Below are 23,016 nucleotides of genomic sequence, written 5' to 3' on the forward strand. Positions count from 1 at the left end.
GCACAACAATCAAAGAAAATGGAAAATGCAAAAAAATCCTAACTCAAAACTTCCAAGAAATCTAGGACACAATGAGAAGACCAAACCTACGGATAATAGGAGTGGATGAGAATGAAGATTTTCAACTCAAAGGACCAGCAAACATCTTCAACAAAATTATTGAAGAAAACTTCCCAAATCTAAAGAAAGAGATGCCCATGAACATATAAGAAGCCTACAGAACTCCAAATAGACTGGACCAGAAAAGAAATTCCTCCTGACACATAATAATCAGAACAACAAATGTACTAAATAAAGACAGAATGCTAAAAGCAGTAAGGGAAAAAGGTCAAGTAACATATAAAGGCAAGCCTATCAGAATTACACCAGACTTTTCACCAGACACTATGAAAGCCAGAAGAGCCTGGACAGATGTTATACAAACACTAAAAGATCACAAATTCCAGCCCAGGCTACTATACCCAGCCAAACTCTCAATTACCATAGATGGAGAAACCAAAGTATTCCATGACAAAATTAAATTCACCCATTATCTGTCCACGAATCCAGCCCTTCAAAGGATAATAACAGAAAAAAAAACAATACAAGGACGGGAAACACACCCTAGAAAAAACAAGAAGGTAATCTCTCAACTAAACTAAAAGAACACAGCCACAAGAACAGAATGCCAACTTTAACAACAAAAATAACAGGAAGCAACAATTACTTTATCTTAATAACTCTTAATATCAATGGACTCAACTCCCCAATGAAAAGACATAGACTAACAAACTGGCTACACAAACAAGACCCAACATTTTGCTGCTTACAGGAAACTCATCTCAGAGAAAAAGATAGACACTACCTCAGAATGAAAGGCTGGAAAACAATTTTCCAAGCAAATGGTATAAAGAAACAAGCTGAAGTAGCCATCCTAACATCTGATAAGATTGACTTCCAACCCAAAGTCATTAAAAAGACAAGGAGGGGCACTTCATTCTCATCAAAGGTAAAATCCTCCAAGAGGAACTATCAATTCTGAATATCTATGCTCCACATACAAGGGCAACCATATTCATTAAAGAAACTTTAGTAAAGCTCAAAGCACACATTGCACCTCACACAATAATAGTGGGAGACTTCAACACACCACTTTCATCAATGGACAGATCGTGGAAACAGAAAATAAACAGGGACACAGTGAAACTAACAGAAGCGATGAAACAAATGGACTTAACAGATATCTACAGAACATTTTATCCTAAAACAAAAGGATATACCTTCTTCTCAGCACCCCATAGTACCTTCTCTAAAATTGACCACATAATTGGTCACAAAACAAGCCTCAACATATACAAAAATATTGAAATTGTCCCATGCATCCTATCAGATCACCATGGACTAAGGCTGATCTTCAATAACAAAATAAATAATAGAAAGCCAACATTCACTTGGAAACTGAACAACACTCATCTCAATGATAACTTGGTCAAGGAAGGAATAAAGAAAGAAATTAGGGACTTTTTGGAGTTTAATGAAAATGAAGCCACAACATACCCAAACTTATGGGACACAATGAAAGCATTCCTACGAGGAAAACTCATAGCTCTGAGTGCCTCCAAAAAGAAACGACAGAGAGCACACACTAGCAGCTTGACAACACACCTAAAAGCTCTAGAACAAAAGGAAGCAAATTCACCCAAGAGGAGTAGAAGGCAGGAAATAATCAAACTCAGGGGTGAAATCAACCAAGTGGAAACAAGAAGAACTATTCAAAGAATCAACCAGTTGAGGAGCTGGTTCTTTGAGAAAATCAACAAGATAGATAAACCCTTAGCCAGACTCACTAGAGGGCACAGGGAAAGCATCCTAATTAACAAAATCAGAAATGAAAAGGGAGACATAACAACAGATCCTGAAGAAATCCAAAACACCTTCAGATCCTTCTACAAAAGGCTATACTCAACAAAACTGGAAAACCTGGATGAAATGGACAAGTTTCTAGACAAATACCAGGTACCAAAGCTAAATCAAGATCAGGTTAATGATCTCAACAGTCCTATATCCCCTAAAGAAATAGAAGCAGTAATTAATAGTCTCCCAGCCAAAAAAAAGCCCAGGACCAGACGGGTTTAGTGCAGAGTTCTATCAGACCTTCAAAGAAGACCTAATTCCAGTTCTTCACAAACTATTCCACAAAATAGAAACAGAATGTACTCTACCCAACTCATTCTATGAAGCCACAATTACTCTGATACCTAAACCACAAAAAGACCCAACAAAGATAGAGAACTTCAGACCAAATTCCCCTATGAATATTGATGCAAAAATCCTCAATAAAGTTCTCTCTAACCGAATCCAAGAACACATCAAAACAATCATCCATCCTGACCAAGTAGGTTTCATCCCAGGGATGCAGGGATGGTTCAATATATGGAAATCCATCAATGTAATCCAGTATATAAACAAACTCAAAGACAAAAACCACATGATCATCTCGTTAGATGCTGAGAAAGCATTTGACAAAATCCAACACCCATTCATGATAAAAGTCTTGGAAAGATCAGGAATTCAAGGCCCATACCTGAACATGATAAAAGCAATCTTCAGCAAACCAATAGCCAACATCAAAGTAATTGGTGAGAAGCTGGAAGCAATCCCACTAAAATCAGGGACTAGACAAGGCTGTCCACTCTCGCCCTACCTATTCAACATTGTACTTGAAGTCCTAGCCAGAGCAATTAGACAACAAAAGGAGATCAAGGGGATACAAATCGGAAAGGAAGAAGTCAAAATATCACTTTTTGCAGACGATATGATAGTATATATAAGTGACCCTAAAAAATTCCACCAGAGAACTCCCAAGCCTGATAAACAGCTTCAATGAAGTAGCTGGATATAAAATTAACTCAAACAAGTCAATGGCCTTTCTGTACACAAAGGATAAACAGGCTGAGAAAGAAATTAGGGAAATAACACCCTTCTCAATAGTCACAAATAATATAAAATACCTTGTCGTGACTCTAACTAAGAATGTGAAAGATCTGTATGAAAAGAACTTCAAGTCTCTAAAGAAAGAAATTAAAGAAGATCTCAGAAGATGGAAAGATCTCCCATGCTCATGGATTGGCAGGATCAACATTGTAAAAATGGCTATCTTGCCAAAAGCAATCTACAGATTCAATGCAATCCCCATCAAAATTCCAACTCAATTCTTCAACGAATTAGAAGGAGCAATTTGCAAATTCATCTGGAATAACAAAAATCCTAGGATAGCAAAAAGTCTTCTCAAGGATAAAAGAACCTCTGGTGGAATCACCATGCCTGATCTAAAGCTTTACTACAGAGCAATTGTGATAAAAACTGCATGGTACTGGTATAGAGACAGACGAGTAGACCAATGGAATAGAATTGAAGACCCAGAAATGAACCCACACACCTATGGTCACTTGATCTCGACAAGGGAGCTAAAACCATCCAGTGGAAGAAAGACAGCATTTTCAACAATTGGTGCTGGCACAACTGGTTGTTATCATGTATAAGAATGCGAATCAATCCATACTTATCTCCTTGTACTAAGGTCAAATCTAAGTGGATCAAAGAACTTCACATAAAACCAGAGACACTGAAACTTATAGAGGAGAAAGTGGGGAAAAGCCTTGAAGATATGGGCACAGGGGAAAAATTCCTGAACAGAACAGCAATGGCTTGTGCTGTAAGATCGAGAATTGACAAATGGGACCTAATGAAACTCCAAAGTTTCTGCAAGGCAAAAGACACCGTCAATAAGACAAAAAGACCACCAACAGATTGGGAAAGGATCTTTACCTATCCTAAATCAGATAGGGGACTAATATCCAACATATATAAAGAACTCAAGAAGGTGGACTTCAGAATATCAAATAACCCTATTAAAAATGGGGCTCAGAACTGAACAAAGAATTCTCACCTGAGGAATACCGAATGGCAGAGAAGCACCTGAAAAAATGTTCAACATCCTTAATCATCAGGGAAAAGCAAATCAAAACAACCCTGAGATTCCACCTCACACCAGTCAGAATGGCTAAGATCAAAAATTCAGGTGACAGCAGATGCTGGCGTGGATGTGGAGAAAGAGGAACACTCCTCCATTGTTGGTGGGATTGCAGGCTTGTACAACCACTCTGGAAATCAGTCTGGCAGTTCCTCAGAAAATTGGACACAGTACTACTGGAGGATCCAGCAATACCTCTCCTGGGCATATATCCAGAAGATGCCCCAACTGGTAAGAAGGACACATGCTCCACTATCTTCATAGCAGCCTTATTTATAATAGCCAGAAGCTGGAAAGAACCCAGATGCCCCTCAACAGAGGAATGGATACAGAAAATGTGGTACATCTACACAATGGAGTACTACTCAGCTATTAAAAAGAATGAATTTATGAAATTCCTAGCCAAATGGATGGACCTGGAGGGCATCATCCTGAGTGAGGTAACACATTCACAAAGGAACTCACACAATATGTACTCACTGATAAGTGGATATTAGCCCAAAACCTAGGATACCCAAGATATAAGATACAATTTCCTAAACACATGAAACTCAAGAAAAATGAAGACTGAAGTGTGGACACTATGCCCCTCCTTAGAAGTGGGAACAAAACACCCTGGGAAGGAGTTACAGAGATAAAGTTTGGAGCTGAGATGAAATGATGGTCCATTTAGAGACTGCCATATCCAGGATCCACCCCATAATCAGCATCCAAACGCTGACACCATTGCATACACTAGCAAGATTTTATCGAAAGGACCCAGATGTAGCTGTCTCTTGTGAGACTATGCCGGGGCCTAGCAAACACAGAAGTGGATGCTCACAGTCAGCTAATGGATGGATCACAGGGCTCCCAATTAAGGAGCTAGAGAAAGTACCCAAGGAGCTAAAGGGATCTGCAACCCTATAGGCGGAACAACATAATGAACTAACCAGTATCCCGGAGCTCTTGACTCCAGCTGCATATGTATCAAAAGATGGCCTAGTTGGCCATCACTGGAAAGAGAGGCCCATTGGACACGCAAACTTTATATGCCCCAGTACAGGGTAACGCCAGGGCCAAAAAGGGGGAGTGGGCGGGTAGGGGAGTGGGGGTGGGTGGGTATGGGGGACTTTTGGTATAGCATTGGAAATGTAAATGAGCTAAATACCTAATAAAAAATGGAAAAGAAAAAGAAGATCTCAGAAGATGGAAAGATCTCCCATGCTCATGGATTGGCAGGATCAACATTGTAAAAATGGCTATCTTGCCAAAAGCAATCTACAGATTCAATGCAATCCCCATCAAAATTCCAACTCAATTCTTCAACGAATTAGAAAGGGCAATTGGCAGATTCATCTGGAATAACAAAAAAGCGAGGATAGCAAAAACTCTTCTCAAGGATAAAAGAACCTCTGGTGGAATCACCATGTGAGACCTAAAACTGTACTACAGAGCAATTGTGATTAAAACTGCATGGTACTGGTATAGTGACAGACAAGTAGACCAATGGAACAGAATTGAAGACCCAGAGATGAATCCATACACCTATGGTCACTTGTTCTTTGACAAGGGAGCTAAAACCATCCAGTGGGAAAAAGACAGCATTTTCAACAAATGGTGCTGGCACAACTGGCGGTTATCATGTAGAAGAATGCGAATTGATCCATTTCTATTTCCTTGTACTAAGGTCAAATCTAAGTGGATTGAGGAACTCCACATAAAACCAGAGACAGTGAAACTTATAGAGGAGAAAGTAGGGAAAAGCCTCGGAGATATGTGTACAGGGGAAAAATTCTTGAATAGAACAGCAATGGCTTGTGCTGTAAGATCAAGAATCAATAAATGGGACCTCATAAAATTGCAAAGCAAAAGACACCGTCAATAAGACAAAAAGGACACCAACAGATTGGGAAAGGATCTTTACCTATCCCAAATCGGATAGGGGACTAATATCCAATATATATAAAGAACTCAAGAGGGTGGACTCCAGAAAATCAAATAACCCCATTAAAAAATGGGGCTCAGAACTGAACAAAGAATTCTCACTCAAGGAATACCGAATGGCAGAGAAACACCTGAAAAAATGTTCAACATCCTTAATCATCAGGGAAATGCAAATCAAAACAACCCTGAGATTCCACTTCACTCCAGTCAGAATGGCTAAGATCAAAAACTCAGGTGACAGCAGATGCTGGCGAGGATGTGGAGAAAGGGGAACAGTCCTCCACTGTTGGTGGGATTGCAAGCTTGTACAACCACTCTGGAAATCAGTCTGGCAGTTTCTCAGAAAATTGGACATAGTACTACCGGAAGCTCCAGCAATACCTCTCCTGGGCATATATCCAGAAGATGTCCCAACCGGTAAGAAGGTCACATGCTCCACTATGTTCATAGCAGCCTTGTTTATAATAGCCAGAAGCTGGAAAGAACCCAGATGCCCCTCAACAGAGGAATGGATACAGAAAATGTGATACATTTACACAATGGAATACTACTCAGCTATTAAACAAAATGAATTTATGAAATTCCTAGGCAAATGGATGGACCTGGAGGGTATCATCCTGAGTGAGGTAACCCAATCACAAAGGAACTCGTGTGAATTTGGTTTTGTCGTGGAATACTTTGGTTTCTCCATTTATGGTAATTGAGAGTTTGGCCGGGTATAGTAGCCTGGGCTGGCATTTGTGTTCTCTTAGTGTCTGTATAACATCTGTCCACACTCTTCTGGCTTTCATAGTCTCTGGTGAAAAGTCTGGTGTGATTCTGATAGGTCTGCCTTTATATGTTACTTGACCTTTCTCCCTTACTGCTTTTAATATTCTCTCTTTATTTAGTGCATTTGTTGTTCTGATTATTATGTGTCAGGCGGAATTTCTTTTCTGGTCCAGTCTTTGGAGTTCTGTAGGTTTCTTGTATGTTCATGGGCATGTCATTCTTTAGGTTTGGGAAGTTTTCTTCTATAATTTTGTTGAATATATTTTCTGGCCCTTTAAGTTGAAAATCTTCATTCTCATCAACTCCTATTATCTGTAGATTTGGTCTTCTCATTGTGTCCTGATTTCCTGGATGTTTTGGGTTAGGATCCTTTTGCGTTTTGTATTATCTTTTATTGTTTTGCCGATGTTCTCTATGCAGTCTTCTGCACCTGAGATTCTTTCTTCCATCTCTTGTATTCTGTTGCTGATGCTCGCGTCTATGATTCCATATTTCTTTCCTAGGGTTTCTATCTCCAGTGTTGCCTCACTTTGGGTTTTCTTTATTGTGTCTACTTCCCTTTTTAGGTCTAGTATGGTTTTGTTCATTTCCATCATCTGTTTGGATGTGTTTTCCTGTTTTTCTATAAGGACTTCTACCTGTTTGGTTGTGTTTTCCTGTTTTTCTTTCAGGACTTTTACCTGTTTAGCAGTGTTCTCCTGTATTTCTTTAAGTGAGTTATTAAAGTTCTTCTTGATGTCCTCTACCATCATCATGAGATATGCTTTTAAATCTGGGTCTAGCTTTTCGGTTGTGTTGGGTTGCCCAGGACTAGGTGGTGTGGGAGTGCTGCGTTCTGATGATGGTAAGCAGTCTTGATTTCTGTTAGTAGGATTCTTACGTTTGCCTTTTGCCATCTTGTATTCTCTGGAGCTAGTTGTTATAGTTGTCTCTGGTTAGAGCTTGTTCCTCAGGTGATTATGTTAGCCTCTATCAGCAGACCTGGGAGACTAGCTCTATCCTTAGTTTCAGTGGTCAGAGTACTCTCTGCATGCAAGCTCTCCTCTTGCAGGGATGGTGCCCAGATATCTTGTGTTTGATCCTGCCTCCTGGCAGAAGTTGTGTTCCACACACCAGAGGACTTAGGTTCCTGGGGCAGATCCTGTGTGGGTCCTTGTGGGTGTCCAGAGACTCCCCCGGGCCAGGGACCATGGTGCTGCAGTGGGCCGGCCGGAAGGGACTTAAGCCCTGTATCAGGCCGGATTACCTGCTTCCTTAATTAATGCAGTCTCAGGTTCTGCACGATTGGATTGGAGCAGGCGCTGTGTTCCACTCACCAGAGGTCTTAGGATCCCGTGGCAGATCCTGTGTGAGTCTTTGTGGGTGTCCAGAGACTCCCCCGGGCCAGGGACCACGGTGCTGCCGCATGCATACATTCTTATAGTTACAATTTTACATTCACGCATCCATACTTACATATGCATTTGGATCAAAAGACCAAGCACCAGTGCAGAAAGAACTCACTCACTCTGGGTGAAAAATGATCTCCAATCTTTATTACATAGAGAAAGAAAAAGCTTCTACTCTTTTAATGATAAATGAATTAAATCCAAGTTTGTAAGAAGAAAGCTTTGTTCCTTTAATAAGACTAAGCCTACCTTGTTATTAAGAAAGGACCAGTTCGGTCGCCATCTGGGTTCCGGGACTCCGCGGGACCTAGGAAATTAGTCTGAACAGGTTAGAGGGTGCACCAGAGAACCGGACAGCTTCTGGGACGGGCAGAAGCACAGAGCCGCTGAGGCAGCAGCCTGGGCGGGCCGCAGATAACCGGCCACCATCCGGATCAGAGGACAGGTGTCCGCCTGGCTTGGGAGGCGACCTCAGCCTCAGCAGCAGCGGTCGCCATCTTGGTTCCGGGACTCAGCAGAACTTAGGAAATTAGTCTGAACAGGTTAGAGGGTGCGCCAGAGAACCGGACAGCTTCTGGGACGGGCAGAAGCACAGAGCCGCTGAGGCAGCAGCCTGGGCAGGCCGCAGATAACCGGCCACCATCCGGACCAGAGGACAGGTGTCCGCCTGGCTTGGGAGACGGCCTCAGCCTCAGGAGCAGCGGTCGCCATCTTGGTTCCAGGACTCCCTGGAACTTAGGATTTTAGTCTGCACAGGTGAGAGTCTGCACCACAGAAGCTGACAGCTTCTGGGAACTGCCAAAGCAACACAGCTTCTGAGAGAGGCCCTGTTTTGGGCCTTCTTCTTCGACCAGGAGGAGGTCCAAAAACAAGATATCTGCGCACCTTCCCTGTAAGAGAGCTTGCCAGCAGAGAGTGCTCTGAGCACTGAAACTCAGAGGAGAGAATCTGTCTCCCAGGTCTGCTGAGAGACAGTAACAGAATCACCAGAAGAACAATCTCTAAACAGAGTCAACTATAACTACTAACTCCAGAGATTACCAGATGGCGAAAGGTAAACGTAGGAATCCTACTAACAGGAACCAAGACCACTCACCATCATCAGAACCCAGTACTCCCACTTCGCCCAGTCCAGGGCACCCCAACACACCCGAAAACCTAGACCTAGATTTAAAAGCATATCTCATGATGATGGTAGAGGACATCAAGAAGGACTTTAATAAATCACTTAAAGAAATACAGGAGAACACTGCTAAAGAGTTACAAGTCCTTAAAGAAAAACAGGAAAACACAATCAAACAGGTAGAAGTCCTTACAGAAAAAGAGGAAAAAACATACAAACAGGTGATGGAAATGAACAAAACCATACTAGACCTAAAAAGGGAAGTAGAAACAATAAAGAAAACTCAAAGTGAGGCAACACTGGAGATAGAAACCCTAGGAAAGAAATCTGGAACCATAGATTTGAGCATCAGCAACAGAATACAAGAGATGGAAGAGAGAATCTCAGGTGCAGAAGATTCCATAGAGAACATCGGCACAACAATCAAAGAAAATGGAAAATGCAAAAAGATCCTAACTCAAAATATCCAGGAAATCCAGGACACAATGAGAAGACCAAACCTACGGATAATAGGAGTGGATGAGAATGAAGATTTTCAACTCAAAGGACCAGCAAACATCTTCAACAAAATTATTGAAGAAAACTTCCCAAATCTAAAGAAAGAGATACCTATGAACATACAAGAAGCCTACAGAACTCCAAATAGACTGGACCAGAAAAGAAATTCCTCCCGACACATAATAATCAGAACAACAAATGCACTAAATAAAGATAGAATACTAAAAGCGGTAAGGGAAAAAGGTCAAGTAACATACAAAGGCAAGCCTATCAGAATTACACCAGATTTTTCACCAGAGACTATGAAAGCCAGAAGAGCCTGGACAGATGTTATACAGACACTAAAAGAACACAAATTCCAGCCCAGGCTACTATACCCAGCCAAACTCTCAATTACCATAGATGGAGAAACCAAAGTATTCCACGACAAAACCAAATTCTCACATTATCTCTCCACGAATCCAGCCCTTCAAAGGGTAATAACAGAAAAAAACCAATACAAGAACGGGAACAATGCCCTAGAAAAAACAAGAAGGTAATCCCTCAACAAACCTAAAAGAAGACAGCCACAAGAACAGAATGCCAACTTTAACAACAAAAATAACAGGAAGCAACAATTACTTTTCCTTAATATCTCTTAACATCAATGGTCTCAACTCCCCAATAAAAAGACATAGACTAACAAACTGGCTACACAAACAAGACCCAACATTTTGCTGTTTACAGGAGACACATCTCAGAGAAAAAGATAGACACTACCTCAGAATAAAAGGCTGGAAAACAATTTTCCAAGCAAATGGTATGAAGAAACAAGCTGGAGTAGCCATCCTAATATCTGATAAGATTGACTTCCAACCCAAAGTCATCAAAAAAGACAAGGAGGGGCACTTTGTTCTCATCAAAGGTAAAATCCTCCAAGAGGAACTCTCAATTCTGAATATCTATGCGCCAAATACAAGGGCAGCCACATTCATTAAAGAAACTTTAGTAAAGCTCAAAGCACACATTGCACCTCACACAACAATAGTGGGAGACTTCAACACACCACTTTCACCAATGGACAGATCATGGAAACAGAAACTAAACAGGGACACACTGAAACTAACAGAAGTGATGAAACAAATGGATCTGACAGATATCTACAGAACATTTTATCCTAAAACAAAAGGATATACCTTCTTCTCAGCACCTCATGGTACCTTCTCCAAAATTGACCACATAATAGGTCACAAAACAGGCCTCAACAGATTCAAAAATATTGAAATTGTCCCATGTATCCTATCAGATCACCATGCACTAAGGCTGATCTTCAATAACAAAAAAAATAACAGAAAGCCAACACTCACGTGGAAACTGAACAACACTCTTCTCAATGATACCATGGTCAAGGAAGGAATAAAGAAAGAAATTAAAGACTTTTTAGAGTTTAATGAAAATGAAGCCACAACGTACCCAAACCTTTGGGACACAATGAAAGCATTTCTAAGAGGGAAACTCATAGCTCTGAGTGCCTCCATGAAGAAACGGGAGAGAGCACATACTAGCAGCTTGACAACACATCTAAAAGCTCTAGAAAAAAAGGAAGCAAATTCACCCAAGAGGAGTAGACGGCAGGAAATAATCAAACTCAGGGGTGAAATCAACCAAGTGGAAACAAGAAGAACTATTCAAAGAATTAACCAAACGAGGAGTTGGTTCTTTGAGAAAATCAACAAGATAGATAAACCCTTAGCTAGACTCACTAGAGGGCACAGAGACAAAATCCTAATTAACAAAATCAGAACTGAAAAGGGAGACATAACAACAGATCCTGAAGAAATCCAAAACACCATCAGATCCTTCTACAAAAGGCTATACTCAACAAAACTGGAAAACCTGGACGAAATGGACAAATTTCTGGACAGGTACCAGGTACCAAAGTTGAATCAAGATCAAGTTGACCTTCTAAACAGTCCCATATCCCCTAAAGAAATAGAAGCAGTTATAAATAGTCTCCCAGCCAAAAAAAGCCCAGGACCAGACGGGTTTAGTGCAGAGTTCTATCGGACCTTCAAAGAAGATCTAATTCCAGTTCTGCACAAACTTTTTCACAAGATAGAAGTAGAAAGTACTCTACCCAACTCATTTTATGAAGCCACTATTACTCTGATACCTAAACCACAGAAAGATCCAACAAAGATAGAGAACTTCAGACCAATTTCTCTTATGAATATCGATGCAAAAATCCTCAATAAAATTCTCGCTAACCGAATCCAAGATCACATTAAAGCAATCATCCATCCTGACCAAGTAGGTTTTATTCCAGGAATGCAGGGATGGTTTAATATACGAAAATCCATCAATGTAATCCACTATATAAACAAACTCAAAGACAAAAACCACATGATCATCTCGTTGGATGCAGAAAAAGCATTTGACAAGATCCAACACCCATTCATGATAAAAGTTCTGGAAAGATCAGGAATTCAAGGCCCATACCTAAACATGATAAAAGCAATCTACAGCAAACCAGTAGCCAACATCAAAGTAAATGGAGAGAAGCTGGAAGCAATCCCACTAAAATCAGGGACTAGACAAGGCTGCCCACTTTCACCCTACCTTTTCAACATAGTACTTGAAGTATTAGCCAGAGCAATTCGACAACAAAAGGAGATCAAGGGGATACAAATTGGAAAGGAGGAAGTCAAAATATCACTTTTTGCAGATGATATGATAGTATATATAAGTGACCCTAAAAATTCCACCAGAGAACTCCTAAACCTGATAAACAGCTTCGGTGAAGTAGCTGGATATAAAATTAACTCAAACAAGTCAATGGCCTTTCTCTACACAAAGAATAAACAGGCTGAGAAAGAAATTAGGGAAACAACACCCTTCTCAATAGTCACAAATAATATAAAATATCTCGGCGTGACTCTAACTAAGGAAGTGAAAGATCTGTATGATAAAAACTTCAAGTCTCTGAAGAAAGAAATTAAAGAAGATCTCAGAAGATGGAAAGATCTCCCATGCTCATGGATTGGCAGGATCAATATTGTAAAAATGGCTATCTTGCCAAAAGCAATCTACAGATTCAATGCAATCCCCATCAAAATTCCAACTCAATTCTTCAATGAATTAGAAGGAGCAATTTGCAAATTCATCTGGAATAACAAAAAACCTAGGATAGCAAAAACTCTTCTCAAGGATAAAAGAACCTCTGGTGGAATCACCATGCCGGACCTAAAGCTTTACTACAGAGCAATTGTGGTAAAAACTGCATGGTACTGGTATAGAGACAGACAAGTAGACCAATGGAATAGAATTGAAGACCCAGAAATGAACCCACACACCTATGGTCACTTGATCTTCGACAAGGGAGCTAAAACCATCCAGTGGAAGAAAGACAGCATTTTCAACAAATGGTGCTGGCACAACTGGTTGTTATCATGTAGAAGAATGCGAATCGATCCATACTTATCTCCTTGTACTAAGGTCAAATCTAAATGGATCAAAGAACTTCACATAAAACCAGAGACACTTAAACTTATAGAGGAGAAAGTGGGGAAAAGCCTTGAAGATATGGGCACAGGGGAAAAATTCCTGAACAGAACAGCAATGGCTTGTGCTGTAAGATCGAGAATTGACAAATGGGACCTAATGAAACTCCAAAGTTTCTGCAAGGCAAAAGACACCGTCAATAAGACAAAGAGACCACCAACAGATTGGGAAAGGATCTTTACCTATCCTAAATCAGATAGGGGACTAATATCCAACATATATAAAGAACTCAAGAAGGTGGACTTCAGAAAATCAAACAACCCCATTAAAAAATGGGGCTCAGAACTGAACAAAGAATTCTCACCTGAGGAATACCGAATGGCAGAGAAGCACCTGAAAAAATGTTCAACATCCTTAATCATCAGGGAAATGCAAATCAAAACAACCCTAAGATTCCACCTCACTCCAGTCAGAATGTCTAAGATCAAAAATTCAGGTGACAGCAGATGCTGGCGAGGATGTGGAGAAAGAGGAACACTCCTCCATTGTTGGTGGGATTGCAGGCTTGTACAACCACTCTGGAAATCCGTCTGGCGGTTCCTCAGAAAATTGGACATAGTACTACCGGAGGATCCAGCAATACCTCTCCTGGGCATATATCCAGAAGATGCCCCAACTGGTAAGAAGGACACATGCTCCACTATGTTCATAGCAGCATTATTTATAATAGCCAGAAGCTGGAAAGAACCCAGATGCCCCTCAACAGAGGAATGGATACAGAAAATGTGGTACATCTACACAATGGAGTACTACTCAGCTATTAAAAAGAATGAATTTATGAAATTCCTAGCCAAATGGATGGACCTGGAGGGCATCATCCTGAGTGAGGTAACACATTCACAAAGGAACTCACACAATATGTACTCACTGATAAGTGGATATTAGCCCAAAACCTAGGATACCCAAGATATAAGATACAATTTCCTAAACACATGAAACTCAAGAAAAATGAAGACTGAAGTGTGGACACTATGCCCCTCCTTAGAAGTGGGAACAAAACACCCTTGGAAGGAGTTACAGAGACAAAGTTTGGAGCTGAGATTAAAGGGTGGACCATGTAGAGACTGCCTTATCCAGGGATCCACCCCATAATCAGCATCCAAACGCTGACACCATTGCATACACTAGCAAGATTTTATCGAAAGGACCCAGATGTAGCTGTCTCTTGTGAGACTATGCCGGGGCCTAGCAAACACAGAAGTGGATGCCCACAGTCAGCTAATGGATGGATCACAGGGCTCCCAATGGAGGAGCTAGAGAAAGTACCCAAGGAGCTAAAGGGATCTGCAACCCTATAGGTGGATCAACATTATGAACTAACCAGTACCCCGGAGCTCTTGACTCTAGCTGCATATGTATCAAAAGATGGCCTAGTCGGCCATCACTGGAAAGAGAGGCCCATTGGACACACAAACTTTATATGCCCCAGAACAGGGGAACGCCAGGGCCAAAAAGGGGGAGTGGGCGGGTAGGGGAGTGGGGGTGGGTGGGTATGGGGGACTTTTGGTATAGCATTGGAAATGTAAATGAGCTAAATACCTAATAAAAAATGGAAAGAAAAAAAAAATCTAAACGTGTACAATATTACACAGAGAGAGAGAGAGAGAGAGAGAGAGAGAGAGAGAGAGAGAGGCACACACACTAAAAAAAAAAAAAAAAAAAAAAAAAAAAAAAAAAAAAGAAAGGACCAGTTCTGTCCCATGGTAAGGAGAAGCCTGCCTGCTCCTTCTGCTCTCTCTGTAGCTTCTTTTTAGTTCTTTCCCTCTGCATTCTGCACATTGTTCTCTTAGTTTTTTAAGTTACCTAAAGTTTCTAAGTTATTCCACTCTACATTCTCCTTCTAATCTTGTTCTTTGCTCATGCTCTGTTGTCATAATAATGCCTTACTCTCAATGCCTTTCCTCCCAATGCTATGTCTTTACTTCTAAAATCTTCTTGAGTTCAGTTCTGTCTAAAATGTTCTCCTCAACTCAGTTCTGTTTCTTTTTTTTTTGTCCTCAGCACTTATACATCTTTCAGAATACATGATCACAAAGTAAAAAGTTCACCACAAATTTACACATAAACTCAAATCATAAATTGAAATAGAGATTTTCAACAGAGAATAATTACATGCATATCCATTAGGAGTAATTATCTGGCTAAATGTTAATTCATCACCTGTCACACAACTCCACAGGTTCATGAAGAGTTAAAAACATAACTAAGTTATTTGTGAAGTTTTGTATAGATAAACCTAGTAAACAGTTTATCGTCTGTCCTAGCACCTATAATAAATCACAGTTCCCTTTTTATGACTTTTGATTAATGTTTTTACAATGTTTCAGAATGTGTTCTGAGTAGTAAAAGCAATTAACTGGTGACACTTGGAGACTGGCAGAGTTCTCATTGCAGTTTTGACTATCAGAAAGAACCTATTAGCAATCCCACTATACAAGAGCTTAAGAAATACTGATATAATTTTAGGAATTATTATAGGATCATCATTGAGAATTGAGAAGCCATCTATTTGTCTATATAGCATCACTACATGGCATTACATCTTCATAGATTTGCAGCAATCTGCTCAAAAGGATGGGCTAATACCTAGTGATTGGTATATATGTTTAATAATGACAGGAAAAGCATATTAATAGCAGGACTCTTTCCTAAAATGATTTTCCCCATGGGCCTTGCTTATAGCAGTAAATCTGGCATGGATTATTTTAATTCAAGCCAGACCATTTCAGGAAGATCACCTGCTAGTGATTAGCTTGTCCTATGTAGGCTCCTGACAGCTGGGTTAAGTAACAGCTCTATTTTTAGCTTTTTGAGAAACCTTGACAATGATTTCCAGCATTGCTATACCAGTTTACACATCCATCACTGAAGTATAAAGGTTTTCCACTTGTTTCATTCTCACCAGACTTTCCTGTCATTCATCTTTTGATGCCAGCTTTAATGATTCCTTGCTTTTGCCTTCTCCCTCTCTTTTCTGTTGTGAGTATGTTGGTGTGTACATGTGTGTGTGTGTGTGTGTGTGTGTGAGAGAGAGAGAGAGAGAGAGAGAGAGAGAGAGAGAGAGAGAGTTGTGTTTGGTGTGTGTGTGTGCACTTTACTGGTGCTGTCCTTGAAACCATTCAGCACTAGTTAATACTGATCCCAGAGTCTTTTGAAAAGCAAATAAAGCAAGCCAATGAAACAAGCCCATAGAATGGACCAAAAAAAAATATTTATAAGCTACAACATAATAGAAAGTGTACTGGTAGATTTTGTATGTTGGCTTGACAGAGAGAAAGGAGCCTCAGTTGAAGAAATGCCTCCATGAGATTCAGCTGTAAGGCACTTTGTTAGTGATCAGATCAGGGTAGATGGTGCCATCCCTGTTGCTGGTGGTCCTGGGTTCCTATAAGAAAGCAGGCTTAGTAAGCCATGGGAAGTAAGCCAGGAAGCAGCACGCTCCATGGCCTCTGCATTAGCTTCCTCTTCCAGGTTCCAGCTCTGCTTAAGTTCCTGTACTGTCTTCCAGTGATGGATCATGATATGGGAAAATAAGCCAAATAAATGCTTTTCTCCTTGTGGTGGTTTGAATAGCGTTTGCCCTCATAGATTCATGTGTTTCTATGCTTGGCCCATAGCAGGTGGCACTATTAGGAAGTATAGCATTGTTGCAGTAAGTGTGGTCTTGTTGTAGGGAATGTGTCACTGTGGAGGCAAGCTTTGAGGTCTTATATATAAGCTTAATGTATGCCCAGTGCGGAACTACAATTTCCTCTTAGCTGCTTTTGGTTCAAGATGTCAGAAGTGTCAGCTCCTTCTTCAGCATGTGCATGCCACCATGCTTCATGCCCCAGTGATAATAACTTAAATCTCTGAAACTGTAAGCCAACCCCAATTAAATGTTTTCTTTTATAAGAATTGTCATGGTCATAGTACCTCTTCACAGCAATAAAATCGTAAGACAGAAGTTGGTACCAGTGATGGGGTATTGCTGTGAGAGGCCAGACCATGCTTTTGTGTTTGTGAATGTGGATTTGGAGACTTTGGAAAGCAGTGGAATGTTTTTAGGAGGTCTTAATGGGCCATACTAGCAGAAGTGTGGAAGACAGTGGTAGTGAAGGTAATTTGAAGTATGGTAGCTTGGCTCAAGAGGTTTCAAAAGAGAACAATATTAATATGTGGTCTGGAGACTGTTCTTATGATATCTTGGTGTAGAATATACCTGCTTTTGCCCTTGTCTGTAGAATCTATCTGAGGCTAAAGTGGTGAAGTTTAGATTAATTGGATTGACAAAAGAAATCTAACAAAAGCCTAGAATAGACTCTGTTCTTTGGTTCACTCTTATGAAGAGCCTTTAGATCAGACATATCAAACTGAGAAAGAAAGATTACAAAATATATGGTTCAATAATTAAAGGGGCACCAGGAAGTGGAATGGAGCTAAACCCTGTATTGAAGGGTATTAATTGGAATTGAGGGAGTGGTGACCCCAAGGCAATATCCCACCAAGCTAAGCTTATGCATTTGAAGTTGAACAAGAGAGAGTTAGACATTACTATTACCTGTTTATTATTTTTATTTGGACATAAGGAGATATGATTGTGTGTCAAATTAAAAAGGAACAAATTATGAGGTCTATTCTCAGTTGTTGACTATATCTGGAAAGAACTACAATTCAGAAATGGAGGGCACACCTGTGATCCAGATCTTGAGGCTGGTAGATAGAGACTTTTAATCCAAATCTTGACATGGGGTGACATATGCTTTTGATTCAGAACTTGTGGCATAATGGCCATTGTACTGGCTAGTTTTGTGTCATCTTGACACAGCTGGAGTTATCACAGAGAAAGGAGCTTCAGTTGAGGAAATGCCTCCATGAGATCCAACTGTAAGGCATTTTCTCAATTAGTGATCAAGGGGGAAAGGCCCCTTGTAGATGGGACCATCTCTGGGACCATATAAGAGAGCAGGCTGAACAAGCCAGGGGAAGCTAGCCAGTAAGGAACATCCCTTCATGACTTCTGCATCAGCTCCTGCTTTCTGACCTGCTTGAGTTCTAGTCCTGATTTCCTTGGTGACGAACAGCAGTATGGAAGTGTAAGACGAATAAGCCCTTTCCTCCCCAACTTGCTTCTTGGTCATGATGTTTGTGCAGGAATAGAAACCCTGACTAAGACAGCCATGCTTATAAAGATGTTGTAAAAAGGAATTAAAGGAAGTTTTAGATCCAGGGATGGTGATACATGCCTTTTGTCCCAGGAGATAGATGCAAGCAAATTTCTGAGTTCAAGGCCAGCCTGGTACAGAGCAAGTTACAGGTAAAGAAAAGCTTAGGTCCAAGTATGTTACTACATACCTTTAATCCCAGCACTCAGGTGAGCAGACAGAGGCATATAGATCTCTGAGCTCAAAGTCAGTCTACACCTGGAGAAATGGCTCAGAGGTTAGGAGCACTGACTGCTCTTCCAGAGGTCCTGAGTTCAATTCCCAGCAGCCACATGGTGGCTCAAAACCATCTGTAATGGGATCAGATGCCCTCTTCTTGTGTGTCTGAAGACAGCTACAGTGTACTCATATAAATAAAATAAATAAATAACTCTAGAAAGAAAGAAAGGAGAAAAGAAAAGAAAGAAAAGCAAAGAGGATTCTGCTCCTCAGAATCAGTCTACAGAGCAAGTTCTAGGACATCCAATCTTAGGCAGTAATGGGAGATGTAATAGAACACAGTGGCCATATTGCAGATCCACCAAGCAGCAGAATTTGGCAGCTTTGGCCACATGGCTCTGGTTCTAGTCAAAAAATAAAAAAAGTTACTAGGATAATTGATGCTGGTTAGCTAGAGGTAAGAAATTAGCAGTGATTAAGATGAGACCAGCATTACCAAGGTGAAATAGTATGGAAAGTGTTTTCTGAGAGCACAAAGAAGCTCTGTTCCAGAGATAGACATCATGCTAGCAGCCAGCCATGGTAATGTGTAAGAATCACGCAGGTGGTACTGATTTTAAAGATAGAACAGTGCCATGGAGAGTGGCTAAGGCTCAGCGTTGTGAGAGGTCAGGAATGGACACTGGTAAAGGCATAGCCTCAGTGGCATTTGAAGACCCAGGAATGAAAGGGTCATGCAAAGGGTTGAGGCGTGGCACCATGAAGAGAGCCTAAGAGAGACTATTAGTGAAAATACAACCTGGTTGTAGAGAAGACTCAATTCATTGGAGATGCCAGTACCATGGAATGATGACCACCACCACAGCAGCAGCAGTGGAGTGGAGTCAGCCAGAGCCTAGAATGCTACCAAGTGCAGAGCTAGAGAAGTGACCCAAGTCATTTGGAGGAGTCCAGAAGATCATGTGTGGATCCCAAACATTATTAGATCAAGAAGCTATGAAGTTGAAGTTGCCTTGAAGAACCCAAGATATTAAAGATGCCAGAGCCATGGGTTCCCTACCAAGGAAAACTACTAACATGGAGTGGAACTAGCCCAGGAGAAAGAATTGTGCTGTAGTCAACAAAGCTTAAAGGAGTTAGACATCAGACAGAAATACAGAGTTTGGAGTTTGTCCAGCTGCTTTGGTCTTGCTTTGGTCCAGTATTTCCTCACTGTTATATTGAAAGTATGGGATCTGCTTTTTGATTTTGATTTTATAGGGGATTACAGTTAAGTGACTTCAATAAATCTCAGAAGAGACTTTTAGCATTGGACTTTAAATTTTTTTGAGACTATGACAGATTATAGGGACTCTGGAGATTAAACTAAATTCATTTTGCATTATGTTGTAGCTACAAACCTATGGGGGCTAGTGTGGTGGTTTGCATAGATTTGCCCCCATAAATTCATGTGCTTCAATGTTTGGCCCAAAGGGAGTGCCAGCATTAGGAGGTGTAGTATTGTTAGAGTATACATATAGAGACCCATGGCGCTGGCCGCATATGTGGCAGAGGATGGTCTTATTGGACATCAGTGGGAGGAGAGGCCCTTGGGCCTGAGGGTGTTCAATGCCCTAGTGTAGGGAAATGCCAGAGTGGGAAGACAGGAGTGGGTAGGTGGATGGGGGAGCATCCTCACAGAGGCAGGGGAGGGAGATGCGGTAGGAGTTTTCTGAAGGGGAGACCTGGAAAGGGGAAAACATTTGAAATGTAAATAAAGAAAATATCCAATAAAAATGAAAAAATAAAAAGATTTTTTTTCTACTTCTATCATGTTTAATGTTCAAAATCGTGTCTCTAGCTGCATATGTAGCAGAAGATGGCCTAGTCAGCCATCATTGGGAAGAGAGGCCCCTTGGTATTGCAAACTTTATATGCCGCAGTACAGGGGAACACCAGGGCCAAGAAGTGGGAGTGGGTGGGTAGGGGAGCAGGGTGGGGGGAAGGTATAGGGAACTTTCGGGATAGCATTTGAAATGTAAATAAAGAAAATAGCTAATAAAAAAATAAAAAAAAAAGAAATAGATCTTAAAAACTGGTTATCCATATTACTTTTAGCTTCGCGGAAGATATAATATATATTTAAGAGGCATTTAACTATTATAAATTATTTTTGATGACTTGTATACTCTAAAATATATTTTATTAGTTTAATTTTTTTTAAAGCGAAAAAAACAAACGTTGCTAGTGTATACTCTCTCCCATTTCTTTTTGGAGGCATTCAGAGCGATGAGTTTTCCTCTTAGCACTGCTTTTGTTTTGTCCCATAAGTTTGGGTATGTTGTGCCTTCATTTTCATTGAATTCTAAAGTCATTAATTTCTTTATTTCTTCCTTGACTAAGTTATCATTGAGTAGTGCATTGTTCAGCTTCCTTTTGTATGTGTGCTTTCTGATGTTTTTTTGTTTTTGGTTTTGTTTGCTTTTTAAGACCAGCCTTAGTCCATGGTGATGATAGGATGCATGGGATTATTTCAATCTTCTTGCATCTGTTGAGGCCTGTTTTGTGACTGATTATATGGTCAGTTTTGGAGAGGGTACCATGAGGTTCTGAGAAGAAGGTATATTCTTTTGTTTTAGGATGAAATATTTTGTATATTTGTTAAATCCATTTAGTCCATAACTTGTGTTAGTTTCACTGTGTGTCTTTATAGTTTGTGTTTCCATCATCTGTCCATTGATGAGAGTGGGCTGTTGAAGTCTCCCAAGGTTACTGTGAGGTTCAATGTGTGCTTTGAGCTTTACTAAAGTTTCTTTCTTTTTCTGCCATAAAGCCCTTTATTTCATAATTGTCATTGCACTCATGGATAAGGTCACTTGGGTTACAGGCAAACCATGTAGACTGGGTAAAAAACTGACAGGAACACCCTTTGCTCGGGGAGAGGAGAACGGGCCACAGAACAGAATCACATTGGTCTTAACATCCTGAATGAAGAAAAGGAAGGGGCAGTAGGCACAGAAGGGGGGAGTGAACCTCATGCACCTCAGCATCATGATGACCGCTGGAGCAGCTGCAGCCTCTGTGCCCTCCTCATTGACCTCCACAAAGGCCTTATGCACAACCTTAGACAGAAACAAACCTTGCTTGGAAGACATTTCAGAAAAGTCTGCCCTGCCCTCATAGGCATCAGTCATGCCCAGCTTGCAGAAGACATCCTTCATGTCATAGTTCTCCTCCAGCTTAAACTTTGGGGAGAAATACTTATACCTCTTCTTCGTCCATCTTGTCCAGCCTCGTTCACTCTATACATTTCTCATGAGTTATTTCCTTTTCCACTGTACTCAGTTCAACGTGTTCATCTGGAAGCATGATGATCATGTTCAGCTCATTGCCAACATAGGGAAGCAACAGAATCTTAGTGAAGATCTCCCCAGTATAGGTCATCTTAAAGGTAGACTTCTTAAACCTCATTTGCACAGCTTTCTTCTCATCCTTGCTGACGTTGAATGGAATCTCTCTGTAGAACTGTTCCTTCTAGTTTCCTATGAAGTAGATGGCATTCACAAGGAATAGCAATGTGTCAGAATTCACTCTACCTGGAGACAGCAACTCTTTGATTTTATCTTCTGTCTTTTTTTGGTTATCCAGGTGGTGTTGTGCTGTCGGGGCTGCTCTGTCTCACCCTTAAAGTCCAGCTCTTCCATCTCTGCTTCATAGAACTTGCGGCAGGAATCTTTAAAAGATGCTAAAAGGTCACAAGTCTTTTCTCCAAAGAGCCTGTTGGCTGTTCTGAGCAAGTACTGTGTGCCAGTTTTGTTCACTTCGGTGAGAAGGAACTGGAAGCCCTGGTGGACATCTCTACCTCCATTGCCGCTGCATTTATCCAAAGAAAGTGCCTGAACCATCTGGCTTTCAATCGTTCCTTTTGCTCCCATGAAGACCATAGCCAGGGCTGAGGAGATGCTCATGGGTGACAAAAATACATTTTTTGAGTTGTCTTCATCCAGTATTTTTAAAGGTGCCATTTGATTCCTGTAGAGGATCCATAATGGTGAGACCTAGATTCTCGATTTCCGGATTGGTAGCAAGCAGAAAAGAGATGAGCCTAAAGTTTCTTTTATGAATGTGGATGCCCTTGCATTTGGAACATAGATATTCAGAATTGAGAGTTCTTCTTGGTAGATTTTTCCTTTGATGAGTATGAAGTGTCCTTCCCCATTTTTTGATACCTTTTCATTGAAAGTCAATTTTATTTCATATTAGAATGGCTAATCCAGCTTGTTTGTTGGGGCCATTTGCTTGGAAAGTTTTTTTCCACCCTTTTATTCTGACATAGTGTTTTTCCTTGTTACTAAGGTGTGTTTCCTGTAGGCAACAAAATGCTGGGTCCGGTTTATGTATCCAGTCTGTTAATCT

The 23,016-nt window shown here is 40.7% G+C and overlaps 1 pseudogene; it reads right to left on the reverse strand.

The window, feature by feature from the left end:
• On the reverse strand, window positions 21,485-22,707 carry Gm8436 (predicted gene 8436; annotated as a pseudogene).

This window comes from Mus musculus, chromosome 8 (genome assembly GCF_000001635.26).
Source record: "Mus musculus strain C57BL/6J chromosome 8, GRCm38.p6 C57BL/6J".
In the NCBI taxonomy this organism is placed as follows: Eukaryota; Metazoa; Chordata; class Mammalia; order Rodentia; family Muridae; genus Mus; species Mus musculus.